The 12,414-nt window shown below is 38.0% G+C and overlaps 1 protein-coding gene across 3 annotated transcripts in view; it reads right to left on the bottom strand.

Annotated features, from left to right (window-relative positions):
- Window positions 1-12,414, bottom strand: part of LOC306982392 (transcription factor COE3) — a gene marked incomplete at its 5' end in the record, with an annotated part of 186,245 nt that overhangs the window by 74,944 nt on the left and 98,887 nt on the right. The window lies entirely within an intron of this gene.

Here is a 12,414-nt window from a genome sequence, read left to right as displayed (position 1 = left end):
AAAGGCACAAACTGTGTCTGGTCCACATAGAACCGAAGGCCAAGGCAAAAAGATGAGTTTTTAATTTGGTTTTAAACTCCTCTACAGACTGAGCCGAGCACATGTAGAGGAGGCGGGTCCAAAGTTTAGGGGCCACTGAGGAGGCTCGGTCACCTCTGGACACACCTGGATTTAGGAACAGACCAAAGGAGCTGGTTTGACCTCAGAGCTCCTGAAGGACAGTAGAGCTGGTCTGACCTCAGAGCTCTGGAAGGACAGTAGAGCTGCAGCAGTTCAGTTTCACAAAGGTAAGGAAACACTGTTGTGGTGTCTTGGTATTTATCAATAGGCTGCGTTCAGGTGACATCACAACATTCTAAAGAGCCTATAGTTTAACATTGAGGTGGAGCAACTGACGGTAACTATGGTAACTGTGGTAACTGACAAAATGCATATTTTTATGTCTTTGTTTTTCGGCTCATATCTCAGTCATTACTGGAGGAATCCACATGAAACAAAAACTGTCACAAAGTTCATCGTCTCCTCTGTCACATATGAACTAATGTACAATTATTATCTCTGAAAAATGTCAAAAAGTGGTGACAATATGCGAAAACATGACCATGATGTTGTCCAATAGAAAGGACTTTCAGACAAAAAAATAATATCACAGGTTTGTGAATCCAATCACGATCAAATACTGAAGAGGAAAAACATTTGTCAATTTTCGTTTTGGAGATTTCTTCCAAAAACTGCATTTCTCCCATAGAGTTGCATTGGCCCCGCCCTCCACCTGACATTATGACATCATCACATTCTAAATCGTGAACGTACCTATTACAGAGCGTTGTAGCATCAACTTTTACAGTTTTCCAACTTTGATTGCAAAGGTTGTTACGTCGACAACAGTATATGCTAAAAAATGACTTATAAAAGAATTGATGCTGAACTGACACTTTCAAAATAATCTAATGCGGCATTTTCTCTGAGTGAGCGAATGAGGTAAAGTTACTTGTTCTACTAAAATTAGGCTTTTGCCATAGTTACCATTTGTTTTATTATAGCATGTTATTTGCATAGATAAAATCAAATGCGAATGTAGGCTATCGAAAAAATAAAAAGTAAATAAAATAAAGTCACTTCATGGGGGGGGGTGAGGTCACATGTCAGTCTCCCCCAGGAAAAACTGAGTGAATCATCATCATCCATCTGAGCCCCACATTTTTCTCACTTTTTTGTCAAATTTTTCTCTCTTTTTTTTTCAAATTTTTGTCCATTTTTGTCAATTTTTTCCTCAATTTTTTGTCAAATTTTTCTAACTTTTTTGTCAATTTTTTCTCACTTTTTTTTCAAAATTTTTGTCATTTTTTGTCACGTTTTCGTCAATTTTTCGTCAATTTTTTCTCAATTTTTTGTAAATTTTTTCTCCGTTTTTTTTTTCAATTTTTTGTCAATTTTTTGTCACTTTTTGTCACTTTTTCGTCCATTTTTTCCTCAATTTTTCGTCAAATTTTTCTCACTTTTTTGTCAATTTTTTGTCAATTTTTGTCATTTTTTGTCACTTTTTCGTCAATTTTTTCCTCAATTTTTCTTCAAATTTTTCTCAATTTTTCGTCAAATGTTTTGTCAATTTTCGTCATTTTTTCCTAAATTTTTTCTCACTTTTTTCACATTTTCCTCCTTGTTTTCGTCTCAGTTTTGTCGCTATTTTCACACCTTTTTTCCAGAAGCTAAATAAATCAATAAAATGCCTCATTTGAAAGCTAAGACCTACAAAACTGACTGACTTTTTTGACGCTTTGTCTCCCTTTATTGTGAGCGAGTCTATGAAAGAGGCTCTACAAATGAACCGTTGCTTTCTTCTTCTTCTTCTTGTGCGCCTCCTTTAAAGCCGTGTCTTTCCCCTTCGCGCCTCTGAAGCCCCGCCCCCGCGTGAGGAGGAAATGTAAATGTCCGTCCAGATCCGTAATAACCATAACGAGCGTTTTTAGACAAATGTCACTTTTTATTGGAGCGTAATGGTGTGTAAGCCCCGCCCCCTCCGCCCTGTGATGCGTTTCCTGTTTAATAGCCACATTAGCTCAATAATAATAATAATAATGATGAGGGGGGGGTAACATTAGCCGGCGTTTAGCCCCCGCCGCCGCGCCAGGTCACGAGCCGATCGGCCCACATAACTCAGCCTGTCGGCCATTCAATCCCACATTAGAGCGAGAGTCCGTCATTACAGCGAGCAGAGGAGCCGCGGGACAGTCTCAGATACAAGAAGATCAAACATGGAGGAAGGAAGGCAGCGGTAAACAAGGAGCAGCAGGTCACATGCTTTTAACGCCATTCAAGTTTACATTTCACATCTTCACCTCCACCTGAACCCAGATCTAAAAGCTTCAAAACAGCAACAAAAACAAGAATCAAGACCCAACAAAAGAGCGACAGAAACGTCCTGGAAAAGTAAAAACACAATTAATAACGGGAAAAAAACGACTATAAAGGGATGAAAACACGGAAAAAAACAAACTACGACCAAGAGCAAAAAAACAACAACAGATATTTCAAAGGGACAGTGCACATTAATCAACATTGTGCTAAGTAAATGTGCCGGAGTCAGCAGAAGAAGCTTATTTTAATCCATGTGACAATAAAGGGAGACAAAGCGTCAAAAAAGTCAGTCAGTTTTGTAGGTCTTAGCTTTCAAACGAGGCATTTTATTTATTTATTTAGCTTCTGGAAAAAAGGTGTGAAAATAGCGACAAAAATGAGACGAAAACAAGGAGGAAAATGTGAAAAAAGTGAGAAAAAATGTAGGAAAAAATGACAAAAAAGTTAGAAAAATTTGACGAAAAATGGAGAAAAAATTGACAAAAAAGTGAGAAAAATTAGACGAAAAATTGAGAAAAAATGGACGAAAAATGACAAAAAATTGACAAAAAATTTAAAAAAAAAGTGAGAAAAATTTGACAAAAAAGTTAGAAAAATTTGACGAAAATTTATGAAAAAATTGACAAAAAAGTGAGAAAAATTTGACGAAAAATTGAGAAAAAAATGGACGAAAAATGACAAAAAATTGACAAAAAATTGAAAAAAAAGTGAGAAAAATTTGACAAAAAAGTGAGAAAAATTTGACAAAAAATTGACAAAAAATTGAAGAAAAAAAAGTGAGAAAAATTTGACAAAAAAGTGAGAAAAATTTGGGGCTCAGATGGATGATGATGATGATGATGACGAGGGACCGTTGGTGCAGATGTGTCCGTCTCCCCCAGGAGAAACTGAAGCTACAAACGTGACTTCCCACCACTGTGTGTGGAGTTAAAGTAAAAGCTTCTGTAAATGTAAAGCGCTTTGTGTCTGTGAAAGTGGCTTTACAAATAAATCCTTTTATTTATTTATTCGTTTTTGGTCGGGACAGTGCAGTCGCCCATGCACACTCTCAAACACACTCCCATGCACCTATTGTACATGTTTTTAGTGGTAGGGGAAACCTACACAGGCACGGGGAGAACATGCAAACAGAAAGGCCCGGGACCTTCTAACTGTGAAGCACTAACCACTGTGCCACCGCGCCTATAGGCTTTAGGCTCCAGTGGAGAAGCTTTTAGATTTGGGTAAAGCTGAACTGGAGAAAATATGCTTGGTTAAAGCCTCTACAGATCAGTGTTAATTTGACAACATATTTTATTTTAGTTTTAGTCTTTTGACTAAAAAGGAATTTAATTTTAGTCGAGATTTAGTCAAAAAAATCGTCTCAATTTTAGTCTAGTTTTAGTCGACTAAAATTGCAAGTAAATTTAGTCGACTGAAGACTAATTTAGTCGACTTTGCATTGATGTATGAGGCTCTTTCAGACGCTCAATACAAGTTTGGATGATTTTAGTCTCTTTTTTTTTAAATTACTAATTATTTTAGTCGACTAAAATATCTGGACATTTTAGTCACAGTTTTAGTCTCATGAGAAACTGTTCCTTTAGTTTTAGTCCAATTTTAGTCACAAAAATATCACTTTGACCAAAATTAAGACTAGATATTTTAGTCGACAAAATTAACACTGGTACAGATTTATAAAATATTCATGTAAAGAAGCCCATTTTAAATCTAAATAATGCTCGGATCCAGGTTTTAATGTGTGCTTTTATTTTGTGACATATTAGTCATGAAGATTTTGGATCTGGTTTAGTTTTTTATTAATGACTTTACTTTTCTGAGTAAAATCCTTGTGTGTAAAAACCTTCCCAATGTGTCATGGAGCGACGCACGTTTAGTCCCTTCTCTGCACATGCCCCCGTGGATGCGTCTCCCACAAATGAAATGACCGTATTTGGATTACAGAACCTTTCCTGCTACACGTGGATGCCAAACATGTCAGTATTAGTGAATGACTCAGCGTGGGACATGATGGAGTCACTTCCTGGATGAATCTCAGAGAATAAACCTGGTGAAGACAGAGTTTTGGGGCTGATGTTCAGGAGGAAACTAGTATAAAACCTGAGTCTCTTTTCAGCTGCAGCAGACGAACATGCTCCCCCTGACCACGTGCTCCGGGAACAGTAATGTAACATGTATGACGGATAACGGAGTGAGATTCGGTGGATTCGGCGGAGTGTGGAGAGTCCCCCGCGTGAGAGTGTGACCGCGGGAATCGGCCGATCGATGCGGGACCCCCACAGAAACACCCTGGGAGGAGAAGCAAACGTTATTCCCGACGCTTCATCGCGAGCTTCAGCTTCAGGTGAATAAAACAAGACGTAATGAAAACCTCCAAAAGGATCGGCATAAACGTGATGTTTTAATGAAGCGGAGCCGTTAGTTTGGGATCGATGCGCACAGGCCTCGGTAAAACCTCCGCCGCCCCTGGAGAGAACTTTGGCCGGAAAACGCAGAGAATAAATCAATGTTTGGAATAAGATTATCCTGATCACTCCATCAGCGCCGCAACATCAGGCTTTAGTTAACACAGACAAACATTCTGAGGGGGACCACGCTACTATAGACCAGGGGACCACGCTACTATAGACCAGGGGACCACGCTACTATAGACCAGGGGACCGCGCAATTATAGGGCTAGATGAACCCAAAAAAACAGTTGATATCTAGATTTTTATCAGAAAAAATAAAGTAAATATCATACATTTTATAAAACATTTTACTCTGACTTTAACCCCTTAACTCCCACCTGAACGAGCACATTTTCTCCAGCTTTACGCCAGTCCAAAAGCTTCTGGAAAAAAGGTGTGAAAATAGCGACAAAACTGAGACGAAAACAAGGATGAAAATGTGAAAAAAGTGAGGGAAAATTTTGGAAAAAATGAGAAAGAATTGATGAAAAAATGACAAAAAATTGACAAAAAAATTGACGAAAAAAATGGACAAAAAATGGACAAAAAAATGAAAAGAAAGTGAGAAAAATTTGACGAAAAATTTAGAAAAAATGGACAAAAAAGTGACAAAAAATGACAAAAAAATGACAAAAATGGACAAAAAAATGACAAAAATGGACAAAAAATTGAAAAGAAAGTGAGAAAAATTTGACGAAAAAATGGACGAAAAAATGGACAAAAAAGTGATAAGAATTTGACAAAAAAATGCGAATAATTTGACGAAAAGTTGACAAAAAGTGACCAAACAAATGGACAAATAAAATTGAAAAAGTCATGAAAAAAAATCTGATGATGTGAGGAAAAAGATCAATTTAGTTTTGTAGATCTTAGCTTTCAAATGAGGCGTTACACTGGCCTACAGGATTTGGGTAAAGCTGAACTGGAGAAAATGCTCTCGGTTCAGGCGGGAGTTAAGGGGTTAAAGCAAAAATGTGAAAATCTCCCCTGATCACCAGGAAAACACCCGCAGTGTCTGGAGTCTGTGGGTTCTCTGCCCTGTGGTGCCTCCTGGACTAGAACATCACCGTCCTTCCTCTCCCTGATCTCCTACATTCACGATGAGCGGGTCCCAAACTAATGAAGGACAGAGAGTAAACGATGTGACTGCAGCAGGTTCAACACATTAGTGAAGCTAACGGCTAACGCTAAATAAACATTACAACTAGTGCAAAGAGAAACGAGGAAGAACCGTTCAAATGTAGTTCAAATGTTATTGAGTTCTTTAACCTCTTAACTCCCGCCTGAACCGAGAGGATCTTTTTCCTCACGTCATCAGATTTTTTTGTAACTTTTTGTCATATTTCTGTCATTTTTTATGAATTTTTTGTCATTTTTTGTCATATTTTTGTCATTTTTTTGTCATATTTTGTCAAATTTTTATCACCTTTTTTTTTTTTTTGTCAATTTTTGTCACATTTTTGTAATTTTTTTGGTCGTTTTTTGTCATTTTTTGTCAATTTTTTTGTCAATTTTTTATCAATTTTTTGTCACATTTTTGTCATTTTTTGTCAATTTTTTGTCACATTTTTGTCACATTTTTTGTCCATTTTTTGACTTTTTTTTGACATTTTTTTGTCACATTTTTGTTATTTTTTGTCACATTTTTGTCATTTTTTTGTCAAATTTTTATCACTTTTTTTTTTTTTTTTGGTCAATTTTTGTCACATTTTTGTCAAATTTTGTCAATTTTTTATCAATTTTTTGTCATATTTTTGTCATATTTTTGTCATATTTTGTCGACTTATCACTTTTTTATTTTTTTGTCAATTTTTGTCACATTTTTTGTTTTTTTTGTCAATTTTTTGTCACATTTTTGTCATTTTTTTGTCAAATGTTTATCACATTTTTGTCACATTTATTTATTTTTTTGTCATTTCTTGTCATTTTTTGTCATTTTTATCTGTATTTCTGTGGAACCTCCTCATCATGAACGAGGAGATCGAGAGGAAGGACAGCTCCGATCGTACTGTCCAGGAAGACATATTTGTCAACATGGGTCTGAAGTAACTCCAACATGTCTGTGTCTCCCTGGTCTTTCCCGCGCTTATTCATTCACAAATACTGACATGTTTGGTATCCACGTGTGGCATGAAAGGCTGTGACCGAGATGACGCTGTGATACAAATACGGTCATTTCCTTTGTTGGAGACAGCAGCGGATTTTTTCACTAAAACTAGTTAATTCAAAAACTAAATCCTAAAGACGTTTAACCCAGGCTCTGAACATTCTTTAGATGTCGTCCGTGCTGATGCAGAAAGTGAACACCTAAAACATCCTGCAGCGCGGCCTGTCCTCCGTCAGGCCGGTGTAGTGACTGATTCCGCTCCCCGGGTGATTCCGTCCCCTGACTGTGTTCGTCGTGTTCATATTAATCTGGTGTAATGTGCGTTTCCGCAGGTGGCTCCAGATGCCGCTCGCTCGCTCGCTCGCGCTTCGTTCCAGGAGTTTTAACCCAACGCAGCTGCTGCACAATCTGCCGCCGCCGCCGCCGCCGCTCAGGGACTACACTACCCATGAGCCTCTGGGGCACGGCGGGACTGCGGGCACAGGGCGGGCTCGGTCCGGCTCAGGTGGAACCAGACTGTGACACAGATATATGAGGGGGATGTGTCACAGGTTCTGTTATTTTATGTTTTCATGTAAATGTAACCTCTGAACCCCAAATGTGAAAAAAGTGAGAAAAAATTTAGGAAAAAATGACAAACAATTGACGAAAAAATGACAAAAATTGAGTAAAATTTGGACGAAAAATTGAGAAAAAATGGATGAAAAAGTGACAAAAAATGTACAAAAAAAGGACAAAAATGGACACAAATTTGAAAAAAAAAATTCAAAAAATTACAAAAAAAAATCAAAAAATTACAAAAAATTACAAAAAAAATTACAAAAAATGACAAAAATGTGACAAAATAATGACAAAAATGTGACAAAAATTGACCAAAAATTGACAAAAAAAATGCTGAAAAAGTTACTAAAATGTTGAATACCCAACAAAAAAATGATGGAAAAAAAATAATCTGATGACGTGAGGAAAAAGATCCTCTCGGTTGAGGGGGGTAAGAGGTTAAGGCAGTTGGAGGTAAGTCCCCGTCGTGGAGGCTGATTTTCATCATCGCCAAAACACCCGAGGGCCGAACCTCAACACTGGCCCTAAAGTTACACCAATGGTTCCCGAGTGTCTTTGGGATCCACCATTACCCTCGGACGACGAGCCATTTGTCATTATTTTTCATAAATCGTATAAAATATAGTATTTTCCGCAGGTTTTTGTTTGGTTTCCCATTAAGACTGGAATTATGATCCAAACAACCCCATAACATTCATTGTAACACAGTTTCAGATGGAAAATAATGAATAAAAGTTCCCTATAGACTCGCGACTCACTGAAAATGGTTCCGTGACCCACTTTAGGGCCCCGATCCCCCAGTACAGAATCACTGTTTAACATTATCTATGACCAAGCGGGACATTTTTAAAACACTGACACTGTTTCTCACATTTTTAGACTTTAACAGGTACTTGATCTCATATTTGCACAATAATATTTCTCTAAATCATCTTGGGGGCCAGAGGTTCTGTGCACGGGCCTGACGTCACCGACCCCTGCTTTAACCTCTTAACTCCCACCTGAACAGATCCCATTTTCTCCATTTTCTTTTGGCTTCACCCGATCAAAACGCTTCTTGGGAAAAAACACCAAAATAGCCACAAAAAATGAGAAGAAAACAAGGATGTAAACAAAACAAAAATTCAACAAAAATGTGACAAAAATGTGACAAAAATGTGACAAAAATGTGACAAAAATTCAACAAAAATGTGACAAAAATGTGACAAAAATGTGACAAAAATTCAACAAAAATGTGACAAAAATTCAACAAAAATGTGACAAAAATTCAACAAAAATGTGACAAAAACTCAACAAAAATGTGACAAAAAAATCTACAAAAATGTGACAGAAAATCAACCAAAAATCAACAAAAATGTGACAAAAATGTAACAAAAAATCAACAAAAATGTGACAAAAAAATCAACAAAAATGTGACAAAAAAATCAACAAAAATGTGACAAAAAAATCAACAAAAATGTGACAAAAATTCATCAAAAATGTGTCAAAAGCTCAACAAAAAAATTACAAAAACTCAACAAAAGTGACCAAAATGAAAAAAAAAACACAACACAGCAACAACGTGAGGAAAAAGATCAGTTTTGTGGGTCTTAGCTTTCAAATGAGGTGTTCCACAGGCCTATATAAAGGCCAAAGAGGACAGAATGCATTTGGTTGAGGCGGGGGGTCAGAGGTTAAGGCGTTGATTTGGAGAAGAAACTGATCATTGATTCTTCGAAGCTTGTCCGAGCGACTTTAAGATAAATAAAGACATTAAATCCTGATTCTCACTAAAAGCCTGAAAATGAAACTCTAATCCTGAAGTTCCTCTAACCGCCGCGTCTCCCGGGGTTTACGGGTTAATCCGGGGTCGCATGCAAATGAGATGCAAATGAGCCCGGGCCCGGGACCAATCAATGATCAGCCTGGGGGGGGTCGCGCCGAGGTCGCGGGGGTCAAACGGATTCATCTTTATTGATTTAAAATGATAATGCAAAGCGGCCGCAGACAAACGGAGAGGAAATATTACACAAAGGGAAACGTTTACACAAAAGCAAAACGGGATCGACGAGAAAGAAGCGACGCCGGGAGCGGGAGTTGAACCGGTGACCTCCGGGACCGGCCGAACGCGAGACGATGCACCAGATGAAGCCGAGGCAAATGAAGGAAATAAATAACTGACAGATTTATTCTTCTCAGAGGCCGTGAAGGAAAATGTCCTCTTCATTCTTTAGGAGTGAAGATGTTACTGGGCGGACGTCGAAGTGCTCCTCAGTAGGGAAGCAGCTAACCATTATTTTGTAATCGATAAGTAAAAAAAAATTTGACCAAAAAATGACAAAAATGTGGTAAAAATTTGACCAAAAAATGACAAAAATGCAGTAAAAAATTGACCAAAAAATGACAAAAAATGTGGTAAAAATTTGACAAAAAATGACAAAAATGCAGTAAAAAATTGACCAAAAAATGACAAAAAATGTGGTAAAAATTTGACCAAAAAATGACAAAAATGTGACAAAAAATGACAAAAAAATGATTAAAAAATGAAGAAAAAAATGACCAAAAAAGGACAAAAAAAAGGACAAAATTGTTGCTGTTGTTCTATGTCAATTGTTATTTATCTTTATCTTCTTTATTCTAATATCCTTTAGCATGTCTCCTTATAGTTTAAAGTGTTATAGCTTATTTTGATCTAATTTCTGTGTTGTATGTTTTTTGTTGCACGTCTGCACCGAGAACAATCGTTTGTGAACTTCAAACCAACAAAACTATTCTGATTCTGAACAAAGTGTCCTCTGAAGAAGTTTTAACTCAAACATTCACCTGTACCGGTTCTTTTGTAACATCCAGATTCTCCACAGAGGTTCATGAGGTCCAGGAGGCGTTTGAGGTTCATGAGGTCCAGGAGGCGTTTGTGGAGCAGGTTCAGAGCTGAGACGTCCCCAGCTTCTCTTAACACAAACCTCTCATGTCACTCATTTGGAAAGTAAAATCCCCATAAGATCAACAAAGTAAAGCTCTCCACAGAATGTGTTTCCATAGATTTGAAGCTCTACATCATTAGCCACTTGTGTCTGATCGAGGGGAAGCAGGTCGTGGATAAACAAGTCCAACCGTGAGCCTTCCAGAGGAGAACTGGAGCGCGAGCTGGAATAATGAACACGTTGCATAAACCGCCGTTTCCCTCAGAAGCAGCGGACTGGACTCTTTAGACGTTCATTTAGAAAAATCATAAACATCAGCGTCACATTTGAATATTGGCCTCGGGGCTCGCTCCAAACCACGGCCTCGTCTCCCCTTCAGCTGTCAGGCTGTCAGAGGGCGGGCGGGGCCGGGATCAGAGGGCGGGCGGGGCCGGGATCAGGCCGGGTTTAGCGGGTTTAGCGGCTCCTGCAGGGCTGCACAGTATCTATCACTACATCTGCACAGTATCTATCACATCATCTGCACAGTATCTATCACTACATCTGCACTGTATCTATCACTACATCTGCACAGTATCTATCACTACATCTGCACTGTATCTATCACTACATCTGCACTGTATCTATCACTACATCTGCACAGTATCTATCACTACATCTGCACTGTATCTATCACTACATCTGCACAGTATCTATCACTACATCTGCACAGTATATATCACATCATCTGCACAGTATCTATCACATCATCTGCACAGTATCTATCACTACATCTGCACAGTATATATCACTACATCTGCACAGTATCTATCACTACATCTGCACAGTATCTATCACTACATCTGCACAGTATCTATCACTACATCTGCACAGTATCTATCACTACATCTGCACAGTATATATCACTACATCTGCACAGTATCTATCACTACATCTGCACAGTATCTATCACTACATCTGCACAGTATCTATCACTACATCTGCACAGTATATATCACATCATCTGCACTGTATCTATCACTACATCTGCACAGTATCTATCACTACATCTGCACAGTATATATCACATCATCTGCACAGTATCTATCACATCATCTGCACAGTATCTATCACTACATCTGCACAGTATCTATCACTACATCTGCACAGTATCTATCACTACATCTGCACAGTATCTATCACTACATCTGCACAGTATCTATCACTACATCTGCACAGTATCTATCACTACATCTGCACAGTATCTATCACATCATCTGCACAGTATCTATCACTACATCTGCACAGTATCTATCACTACATCTGCACAGTATCTATCACTACATCTGCACAGTATCTATCACTACATCTGCACAGTATCTATCACTACATCTGCACAGTATCTATCACTACATCTGCACAGTATATATCACTACATCTGCACAGTATCTATCACTGCATCTGCACAGTATCTATCACTACATCTGCACAGTATATATCACTGCATCTGCACAGTATATATCACTACATCTGCACAGTATCTATCACTACATCTGCACAGTATATATCACATCATCTGCACAGTATCTATCACTACATCTGCACAGTATCTATCACTACATCTGCACAGTATCTATCACTACATCTGCACAGTATCTATCACTACATCTGCACAGTATCTATCACTACATCTGCACAGTATATATCACTACATCTGCACAGTATCTATCACTACATCTGCACAGTATCTATCACTACATCTGCACAGTATATATCACTACATCTGCACAGTATCTATCACATCATCTGCACAGTATCTATCACTACATCTGCACAGTATCTATCACTACATCTGCACAGTATCTATCACTACATCTGCACAGTATCTATCACTACATCTGCACAGTATATATCACTACATCTGCACAGTATCTATCACTACATCTGCACAGTATCTATCACTACATCTGCACAGTATATATCACTGTATCTGCACAGTATATATCACTACATCTGCACAGTATCTATCACTACATCTGCACTGTATCTATCACTA

This window comes from Gobius niger (genome assembly GCF_951799975.1).
Source record: "Gobius niger genome assembly, chromosome: 24".
NCBI classification, from domain to species: Eukaryota; Metazoa; Chordata; class Actinopteri; order Gobiiformes; family Gobiidae; genus Gobius; species Gobius niger.
Note: the sequence above shows the minus strand (reverse complement) of the source record. Positions and strands in the feature narration are given on the sequence as shown.